This window comes from Lupinus angustifolius, chromosome LG20, assembly GCF_001865875.1.
Source record: "Lupinus angustifolius cultivar Tanjil chromosome LG20, LupAngTanjil_v1.0, whole genome shotgun sequence".
Classification (NCBI taxonomy): Eukaryota; Viridiplantae; Streptophyta; class Magnoliopsida; order Fabales; family Fabaceae; genus Lupinus; species Lupinus angustifolius.
The window spans coordinates 7,015,341-7,026,937 of record NC_032028.1 but is presented as its reverse complement, the minus strand read 5'-3'; positions in this window follow the sequence as shown (position 1 = coordinate 7,026,937).

Below are 11,597 nucleotides of genomic sequence, written 5' to 3'. Positions count from 1 at the left end.
TTTGCTATGGCTGTATGTATTGTCCGTCAATTTAACCTCTTACATAATGATAATCAAATCTTTTATCCTACACTTTTTGTGTTGTTCCATGTGTTAAAGTTTTGTAATTGACCAAAAGACAATAAATTATAATTTTTAGAGTAGCTCATCTTATAATTCGGAGATCCTGAATTTAAATAAGGAAATGAAGTATCTCATGATACAAGAAGATAAATTATCTCCTCCTGCTAGTGAAATCATGACATGTGTCATGTTTCATTATTTTCTATAAAAATATTTTTAAAAATAAACAAAATAGCACACATGTCACATTTTTATTGGCTACAGGAGAAAATTTATCTCCTGATATGAGGAGATACATTATTCTCTTCAAATAATGAAATGGTGTGTAAGTGTTGGGAAATTCAGAACCAATTTCTCTTCCTTGTGTGGTGCAAAATGAACATTTGCGGAAGCAGCAAGTGTATAAAAAATAGAGGAGAGTAGAAGAATAACACTAATAATTTTTAATGTGAAAAAAACCTCCTCAATGTGAGAATGAAACAACCACGGGGCCTAGTCTAGAAAATATCTCCACTATAGAAAGTGGGATTACAATATTTGACTCTCTCTTACAAATAGGATAACACTCAATCTCACCCAAAAAGGATGGAAGTACAAACTCTATCTAGTATCTCACTAATAATACAAATCTCACACTATGTGAATATAAACTTTCTTACTTTCTCTCTATGTTGTTCTTTCTCACTTGCTTGTTGTTTCTCTTCCTCACAAGTTCCCTATATATAGTGAAAGGAAGGAAGGCTCCATCATAAAGATATAGTGGATGATTAATTGTTGTCTTACTTTTCAAGACACCTTGAAAAGTGTTACTCCAACTTTCTAAGTTAGACTTTATAATTCTCAAGACTCAATGAATAATTTCAAGGCCTTGGAATAGTCATCATTGAATTATTCAATGGTTCATCTACCAAGATTCATTGGTCTTACTTCCACATCAATTAGGAAGGATTTCTAACAAATCTCCCACTTCCTGGATTAATTGATGGGTATCACCAGTCCTGCACCTCTACAACAGTTTATTAACTTCTTGAGTGAAATTGTCTTGGTCATCATGTCGGACTAGTTGTCATCTATATGAATTTTCTCTAGCAGCAACTCACCATCCTCCAAAGCATTTCGTATCCAATGATAACGATAATCAATATGCTTTGTCCGAGAATGAAATGTAGGATTCTTAGCTAGGTGAATTGCACTTTGGTTATCACAGTGCAAAACATATCTATCTTGAGCATGATCCAACTCATGCAAAATGTTTTTCATATATTTTATCTCCTTGTCAACTTCAGATGCTGCAATATATTATGCTTCAGTTGTTGATAATACAACACATCTTTGTAACTTTGATTTCCAAGATACAGCTCCCCCTACAAAAGTAGTTAGATAAGCTGATGTAGATTTTCTGGAATCTACATCTCCAGCCATGTCAACATCTGTGTATCCAACTAACATATGATCTTCATTACCAAAGCATAAACATCTTTTGGTAGTTCCCCTAAGATATCTCAATATCCACTTTACTGCATTCCAATGCTCTTTGTCGAGATTGGAAAAAACCGAGTCACAACTCCAACTGCGTGGGCAATATCTGGTTTAGTATAAATAATAGCATACATTAGGCTTCCTACCACAGAGGAATAAGACATATTGTTCATTTCTTTCATTTCTTCATCACTAGTTGGACATTGCATTGTTGTTAACTTGAAATGTCCAGCAAGTGGAATACTGACAGGCTTTGCCTTATCCATATTGAATCTCTTGAGAACTTTCTCAATGTACTTATCTTATGATAGCCATAACAACTTCTTGGAACGTTCTTTGATTATCCTTTTTCCAAGGATCAGCTTTACAGGACCTAAGTCTTTCATAGCAAAAGATTTGCTTAAAGCATTCTTCAAACCAGCAATCTTGGTCTTGTCACGCCCAATGATTACCATATCATCAACATATAAGAGGAGGACAATAAAGTTTACATCTTCATACCTTTTAATGAATACACAATGATCACCAGTTGTCTTCTTGAAACTGTATTTGGTCATGAAAGATTCAAACTTCTTGTACCACTATCTCGGGGCTTGTTTCAGACCATATAAACTCTTATTCAGACGACACACTAAGTGTTCCTTACCTGGTTCTTCATAACCTTCTGGTTGCTCCATATAGATTTCTTATTTCATGTCTCCATGTAAGAAAGTTGTTTTGATATCAAGTTGTTCAACTTCTAAGTCTAGGCTAGCTACTAGACCCGATGCTACTCTTATGGAGGAATACTTCACCACTGGTGACAATATCTTATCAAAATCAACTCTTTTCTTCTGATTGCATCCTTTCACATCTATCCGAGTTTTGTATCTTGGTCTTGAGCTTCCTTCTTCAACTTTAACCCTATAAACCCATTTGTTTTTCGAGGCGTTTCTTCCTTTAGGCAACTGCACTCGATCATAAGTGTGGTTCTCATGTAACGAGTTCATCTCATCTTCCATGGCTTTAATCCACTCTTCTTTATTAGTTGTTTGTATAGCTTCTGAAAAGTCTTGAGATTCACCATTATCTGTCAATGTGATATATTCTTCTTCATGATACTTTGAAGAAGGTACTCCGCCTCTTTCGGAGCGCCTCAGTTCAACTTGCATCTGATGCTCTATTGGTTCGGGTTCTTGATAGATTTATGTGTCTACCACCACTTCATCTTGATCTGAATCTTCATTAATCTGGTCAAGTTCTATGTGAGAGGGATCTACTTGTTGGTCTATTTGATGATCAGGATCTGTTTGTTGATGAATCTCTCCCCCTGAATCAATGCGAACTTTGGACTTGCATTGGCTTTTCTTCTGAACATCTTTGATCGTCTGATCCTCAAAGAACACAACATATTTGCTTCTCACAACTTTCTTGTTTACCGGATCCCATAGTCTGTACCCAAATTCATCTTTTGGAGACCCAAGGTAAATGCACTCCTTGGTCTTAGCATCCAACTTCTTTCTCTCATCTTTTGGAATGTGAATGAAGGCTATGCATCCGAATACTCTTAGGTGGTTGAAGGATGCCTTCTTCTTGTACCATACTTCCTCTAGAATTTCTCCGTTCAGGGGTCTTGAAGGTGTCCGATTTATGAGGTCAACTGTAGTCTTCACTACTTCACCCTAGAAAAACTTGGGGAGATTGGCATCTTGCAACATGCATCTAATCTTCTCTTCAATTGTGTGATTCATCCTTTCAACTACTTCATCCAACTGAGGTGTCTTTGGCGGTGTACTTTTCAGTCTGATACCATAAGCCTTACAATAGGCTTCAAATGGACCACGATAATCTCCACCATTGTCTGCTTTCAGACACTTCAACTTTTTACCAGTCTCACATTCTACTAGTGCATGGAACTCTTTGAATGTTGATAGTACTTGATCTTTGCTTTTCAAAACGTACACTCATACTCTTCTCGAGTGATCGTCTATGAATGTGACAAAGTTGTAGGCTCCTCCAAGAGATCTTTCATATGGTGCACAAACATCTGGATGCACCAATTCAAGTACTTCATCTCTCTGTGAGGGATTGTCTATTCTCTAAAAATTGACTCTATGTTGTTTACCATAAAGACAATCAGTACAAGAATCTAAAATTTGACCTTTTATACCTAGAAGGTGGTCTTTGGCAAGCATCTGGAGTGTCTTCTCACTCATGTGCCCCAATCGCCTATGCCAAAGATCTTTGGAGTTGGTAGCAACATTTGCTTCTCTAGAACAAATTCCTCCGTGCATAATGTACAAAGATCCTTCCTTTGAGCCTCTAGCAATAACGAGATTGCCTTTTGCTAGTTTCCACATTCCAACACCAAAGTGGCTTACAAAACCAACATCATCCAACTTACCCGTTGAGACGCATATCTGAGACATGTCTCACCTCCTTCAGTGCAAGCTTTCCTCCTGTGTCTATTAGCAACACAATATTACCAATTCCTGCAATCTTGCTTATAACATGGTTTCCCATTTTCACAGTACCATAATCATCTTTCTTGTAGTTTGAGAAGAAACCTTCATGTGGACTTACATGGAAAGAAGCACCGGAGTCAACGATCCAAGCACAATCACCATATGCGACATTTACGTAATTGTCTTCTCCAATAAGGAGAACATCATCATTTGCGGCGGCGACGACTGTGGTAGACTTATGACCATTTTTCCTTAGTCAACTAAATATTCATTAATATTTCCAACTTTCTGGTCTCTCTTCAGGAACCTGCATTCAGATCTTCTATGCATTTCTTTACTACAATAGTAGCATGTTATTGATCTCGTGCAAGATTGAGAACGACCTCTGAATTTGCTTTTGCTTTTTCCACGAGATTCATTTCTCCCATGAGTTTCACTTCTTCCACGTTTCTCCACAATATTTGCTTCATAGTGGAAGGATGTACTCCATTCTTTTCTTATGGATTCTTCATTCAATAAACTATCTGAAGCAGTGTCCGTTGAGACCTTCCCATCAGGGACTGAGTTGCTGAGTGTGACCACCAATGTATCCCAGCTTTCAAGCAACGAACTTAGTAGCAGAAGTACTTATAGCTCATCATCTATCTTCATATCTATCTTTATCACTTGATTGCCAAGACCCTTGGATGAATTCAAGTGCTCTATCATGCTCTGACCATCTCTGTAGTAGAGTTTCACCAGCCTTCTAACAAGAGATGTTTTATTTTTGGGAGTTTTCTTTTGAATCATATATTCAAGTTTCGACCATAACTCATAAGCATTTGTGTCTATGGACACATGCTCAAATAAATTTTTATCAATACTTTCGAATCATTGCAACAACTTTTCAATTTGAAAGCTCTGAATCTCGGTCACCCTTATCTTTTGGCTTGTCTTTGCAAGAAATATGCTCATGCATATCCTTGCAATATAAATGATCCTCCAATAGGAATAGTTGTCAGCTTGTCAACTTGAATATATCTCCATCAAATGAGATATTAGTGGCTCCTTCCATCTTGGACTACACATGCTAAGCTCCCCAAATAAACCTGGGTGCTCTGATACCATTGTTGGAAAATTCATAACCAATTTCCTTCCTCTGTGTGATGCAAAATGGGCACTTGCGGAAGCAGCAAGTGTATAAAGAAAATAGAGAAGAGTGGAAGAATAACACCAAGAATTTTTAACGTGAAAAAAACCTCCTCAATGTGAGAATGAAACAACCATGAGACCTAGTCCAGAAAATAACTCCACTATAGAAAGTAGGATTAGAATATTTGATTCTCTCTTACAAAGAGGATAACACTCAAATTCACCCAAAAAGGATGAAAATATAAACTCTATCTAGTATCTCACTAGGAATATAAATCTCACACTATATAAATATAAACTCTCTTACTGTCTCTTTATGTTGTTTTTTCTCACTTGCTTGTTGTTTCTCTTCCTCACAAGTCCCCTATATATAGTGAAGGAGAGGAAGACTTCATCATAAAGATATAATGGATGATTAATTGTTGTCTTTCTTTTCAAGACACCTTCAAAGTGTTACTCCAACTTCTAAGTTAGACTTTATAATTCTCAAGACTCAAGAAATAATTTCAAGACCTTGGAATAACCATCATTGAATTATTCAATGATTCATCTATCAATATTCATTGGTCTTACTTTCATATCAATTAGGAAGAATTCCCGTAAGTGTGTAAAATTAAAGATAGCTAGGCACACCTATATTTTCTCAAACTCTATCAATTGACACCCTTGTGTAATGACTTTTTATATATTTTTTTATCAATGAAATTTTTGATAGAAGGAGTAATTAATAGAAAGGGTTGAGTATCTTATTTCATCCAATGAGAATTATATACTTTTTTGAAAAACATAAATTTGAAGTGTTAAAATTTGATTTCAAATAGATATTTTTGTAATAACATGAATCAAATTAACCATTGGCCAACGTAAAGAACTAAAAAAACATGTTTCTCTTGGATGAGCCATTTGAATTAAGTAAGAGATTTAAACCTCAAGAAAGAATATCTTCTCTGCTCTTCTCTTCACAACATCGCTTGTTACACAGGAATACAAAGATAGCTTGGGCCATCAGGTGTAGTTTGATAATTTTTATAGAACATCATATCAAACAAAACATGTTGTTTCATCCTCTAGACGACTCAGATTGTTAGTATGCTTGTACAATTAAGCATTATGTTGGGAACTTTTTAAACAAATCAACTTTGCCATGACTCAACATAGCAGCAAATTTATTCGGTATTTTAATTTTCATTTTGAGAAACAATATCTTCTCACGTTAATAACTTGAAGACTAGATAGAAGGACCTTATGTCATTTGTCAGTGACCATAATAGTGGGTAGTGTAGCAGGTGTTATATGGTGCTTTCAAGTTTTCAAGTCACCTTCATATCTTTTTCCCCAACTTCCATTTCCAAATGTGGGTCCACACTGAAATTATGGAGTTAGAGTTTGATAGGGTGAGCCCAATGTGTTGGCTTTGTGTGGTAAGTTCAGAGCCACCCAAATCAACTGTCTTGAAACTTATCTCCAGCTACATCTTAATTCAATAAAATTGTAACACTTCTTAAAATATATATATATTTATTTTTATTAGGTGTTAAAAATTTATTAGAACGAAACATAATTAGGATCTTAGACATATTTTTGGAACAATGATATGTATTAAGTTTATAATATGATTTCAATTGTGTGGTAAGTTGAAAACCACTTTACTATATGGTTTGAGTTGATTTCTCTTATTACTACCAGTGCATTCTAGTTAATCTATGAAAATAAAAAAGTAATGGCACACTGTAAATAATGTGATTCTGTATAAGTCTTGTTAAACCCATGCCATTATATGTGGAATTTTTTTAGTGACTAAAATGATACACTGAGAATATAGCATATGACATGTTATATGTTGTGTCTTTCATTTGAATGACAGGTACTATTAAACATACATGGATACATTGAATATACATGACAATTAATATACAGATAAGCATCTTTTCTTCTTTCATTTTTTTGGTTATATATTTAAATAGTGGGCTCTCTTATTATTATTTTTACTTAATGCATGTGGGTTTTCTTTTCTTCTTTAATTTGTTCTACGTGTACCTTTATGTTCTTTCTGGGTTCAAGTTAAAGGGAAAAGAGCAAGAAAGAAAGAACATAAAGAGAACTTGTAATCCTTGTTCAAATTTAATTGCAAAAGTTAAAGAAGCTTCATCTAGAGTTCTTGCAGCACTTTGCAGCAGCATATATAAAGGACTTGTAAAATACTACACATATCATTGTAGTGCTAAAAGATACCGAAGTTCTTGCTCTTCTTACTCTTCTTTTTTGCCACTTCACCTTTCTAGGTGGGGTTAGAGTTGAAGACTAAGAAGCCAAGGAAGGTACCTATTCAAAATATCATAAAAGAATTAAAAAGCATGACCTAGTCAAAACTTTAGTTTGTGACTGCAATTAAGTTCTTTTACTAGTCAAATGGCATTGAATTAGATCATTTATTTATAAGACTGACTTCTGAATCACAATTGTGAAGTATATCAATCATTAATGTCATATTAATTATGTTACATGTATACAAAATATTCAGAAAAGGTTAATATCATTTCTAACAATTTTTTACAAATGTCATAAATGATATGATTACACTTTCCATTAATGTACCCAGATAAGGGAAATCCTTGTAAGTTATGATCAGGGGTATGGATAGTTGCCCTTATTAATTTGGATACTTTTCCTCTTTTTGAATTCTTTGTTTTTTTTCCTAAGTGAAGAAAGTTCAACTACCCCTTCAGCCCAATTTAAGATTTCCACTCTTATGGATCTGAAAAGGTTTTCTTTAACAAGTTTTGGAAGTGATAGCAAGGTGATTTGAATCTTATTGTTGTAATGACATTATGGCCTCATCTATTTACTTTGTGCTCATTCTGGCCCAAAATGTATAAGTTTGCAATTTTCCTTTTGCTATATTTATTGAACTCAAGTAAGTAAGTAAGAAAGAAAGAAAAAAAAATACAAAATAACATTATTCTCGTATCCTTATTATGCATGAAAATCTGCTCAAATTTGACAAGTTTAGTAGATGTTTTGTAATAAGCATTAAGTTGTGAGAGTATGGATATTGTCTTAACCAGATTCTAAGAAGAATAAGTTTATCAAACTCTTGTGAAATTCTTTCTTTGTTAATGCCTTAAGAATAGAAACTTGAAATATCTTTATTGCTTTAATAAATGAGGGACTATGTGGCAAGCATTCTACATGCTTTTTCCCACAAGGTACCAAATAAAAAAGAAAGATGAAAACTGAAAATAAATAAGTTACTATTCAAAGTCATTCCAAGGCAATATGAATAATCTTCTTTTGGTAAAGTTCTTTATTTTCCTTCAACTATTAACAGCATGGGATTACATTCTTCATTCAAATAGTATCTTAAATTACCAAAATACAATTGTGTCCTGTGAAAAAGAAAATAGAAACATGGTGCATAGAGAAACTTTGAAGCATGCATACATGGAGCATATCTGATAAGGTCTCATATTTATTGAAATTTGCACACCTTATGGAAGTAGAAAACTAATACAAAGATACACACTATATAGCAAAGAAAATGCGGACACTGCATATGCCTGGTACAACATACAAGGGTAAACCTTGTACTATAGTCCCTCACCCTTGACTAAATATATGTGGGGCTGAAAGGTGGTAATATGAACTACAATAAAGAACTCAAGTGGCATAATCTCCCAAATTTTAGTTACATCCTTTGACAGAATAATACTATGTAAATAGCAGAATCTACTGCTCCATTTTAGCATATATTAGATCTCAAGTTGTGAACCATCACCATCTTAGAAAAGTGTGCTTTTATGTTCTCAAGGAACATTCATAACTTGAATTGACTGCAACATATCTGAGATAGCAATGACAAGGTCACCTGATTTGATCACATTTCTGGCCTTGAGCAATGCAAGGTTTTATTGAGATTGGTCCTAACTATGAAATGATAAATCATCATCAAAATAATGTCATGAATATAGCAAGCCTCTTATGAGTTATTGTAAGAAACTAACTAGAAGACAACAATGCTGAAATTTATTAAAGACTTGCAACAAACAAGTTTCTTTAAACACAATATTCCTCAAGCATCTGTCTTGGTTTTATGTTAATTATCATAAGGGTGTTCATGGGATGAGTTGGGACAGGTTTGAACCAGAACCCAACCTGGCTATGGCCCAATAATGACCATGCCAGCATGATGTGTAGACATATGCACAAGTTTGAACATATGCATATAATATTATAGAAACACAAATTAAAGTTAAGGTATATGATATCAATATAAATATGTTATCATGTTGTGCAAGTCATTATTTTAAATAGAAAAATCTCAATATCTATAGCTACTTATAAAAAAAGTACAAGTTTTTAAATAAGTATAATTGTGGGCTGAGTTGGGATGACTAGAAGTATGACTTAACCCAACCCAAAACACATAAGTCTAATTATAGGAGATAAGGATTTGTTATCCCAAGTCTGTCCCAAACCAATCACAATGAACCAAAAATAGAAAACGTCATGAATATTTATTTTTTTAACTGATATGGCATATTATGATTGGTACGAACAGATTTTGGAACATGTTTGAGGACAACAAATCATTGTCGAGGAACCGAAACTATCATGATTAGCTTTGTGGGTAAGACAGATTAATAGGATGGGGTGTGTCTTGAACACATCTGTGCAAACATACCAATTGAAAAGCACACATCAGTTTATTAGAAAGAATTAACTTTCTGATACTTGTAACAGTATATGCTGATGCTATATATATCAAATATGTAATAGGGTAAATCCCATAAAATGTAAGGAAAATTAAACCAAGCAAGAAGAATGTCTAAATTTTAGGACTAGTGGACTACTAACCAATATCTGCAGCTTAATTGCATAACTCTTCAGATATATTTTCTGAAAACAAGTACCAATGGATGGGAGTGGCATAGATTCATAGCATTTCTGTTCCCTCCACCACCTCTCAATTCTCAAGCTGACACTCCTTAAAACAGTTAAGGACTTTTCAGGGAACTGGCCCATGACTGACTCACAAGAAAGCATTAAAGCATCAGTTTGTTTGCCTTACTGCTTCCGAAATATCGGCTACTTCAGGTCTTGTAGGCGAAGGATACTGAATCATGGATTCAAGTAGCTGAGGGGCAACAATGACAGGCTTATTCATCTGCCTGCAAACTTGAACTATCCTCTGTTGGGCAGCTGGAACCTGTTCTAAAGGTATTCAAGCCAAAAGGAAGTGTAGTTAAACGTGCCAAAAGGCATGTGCATGCCTAAGATAGCACCTTTCTAGTTCAGATGACTTCTTCCCCTTTAGCACCTTGCTGAAATTACTGTTAGTCAAAGCCGAAAAAGCTAACTCAATAGCAAGGTCTAAGCCTTAAAGAGGAGGAAGCGCCAATATAGATTCTGCTATTTACTTTTATTCTATTCTTATAATTCATATGCCTTCATCTTTTTGTCTATATGCAGCTGTTAATTATTTTACAGAAATGTGATATCTTATTCTAATTGTGACAAATACCAGTTTCTATCCAAGTTTCACATAAGTTCTTTAATCTCCCAACTAATCTACTAGTTCTCTTCTCTCATTGAACAATGATAGAGTCCATAACCATGAGCTGGTGGAGGACCATAAAGCAATGGTGTGTATGTATGCCTGTACCAAATGACTGTGCTATTCAATCCAACTATGGGGGATAAAATAAACACCATACATATTTGATTCCGGAATCCACATAAATAGGAAGTAAATAATCAATAGGATTGAGCTGTGAACAACTGATAAAATCCACATTCATGGTTTCTCAATCCACTGAGATGTGGTGCATGGCTTCTTTTTCTATAATTATAAAGAAAATGAGAAGAAAGAAAACAAAATAAAAAAGAAATAGAGACGGGAATAAGAAGCATAGCAAAAGGAGTAACTAATATATGTTCTACTAATAGACTAATATGATATGATATACCTCAACTTTGAGAGAAGAAGCAACACCAACAAGATCAAATAACTCTGTCTTACATAGCCACAATAGTTGTGATGAGGAGGTTGTACTAAGAATAGTCCTTAATAGCAAAATAGTTATAAGTAAAGCTAGTCAAGACAATGTGATTCTGGTGATAAAAATTATCTTTTCTGATTAAGGAAATGTGATTCTGGTGACTGTAGAAAGCTTAAAAAAGAGTTATAACTTTATCCTAAGATAACCCATAGTAACAATAGCAGGAATTCTAATTTTGCAATCACTAGGTTTCGGTTAAGGCTAATTGTGCAGATAGATCTATCTGCACACCAAACACTACCTTAAGTTAAGGCTATGAATTTTGCAGTTTGGACCTGAACTTTAAGTCATGCTTGTAGGACAATTGATGTATATATATAGTTCAAATGACACTTCTATAATAGGATATTGGATAGGGGGATAGCTAAATGATAAATTGGGCATTATAAGTCAACCCATAACTAAATCTTACATTAACCTT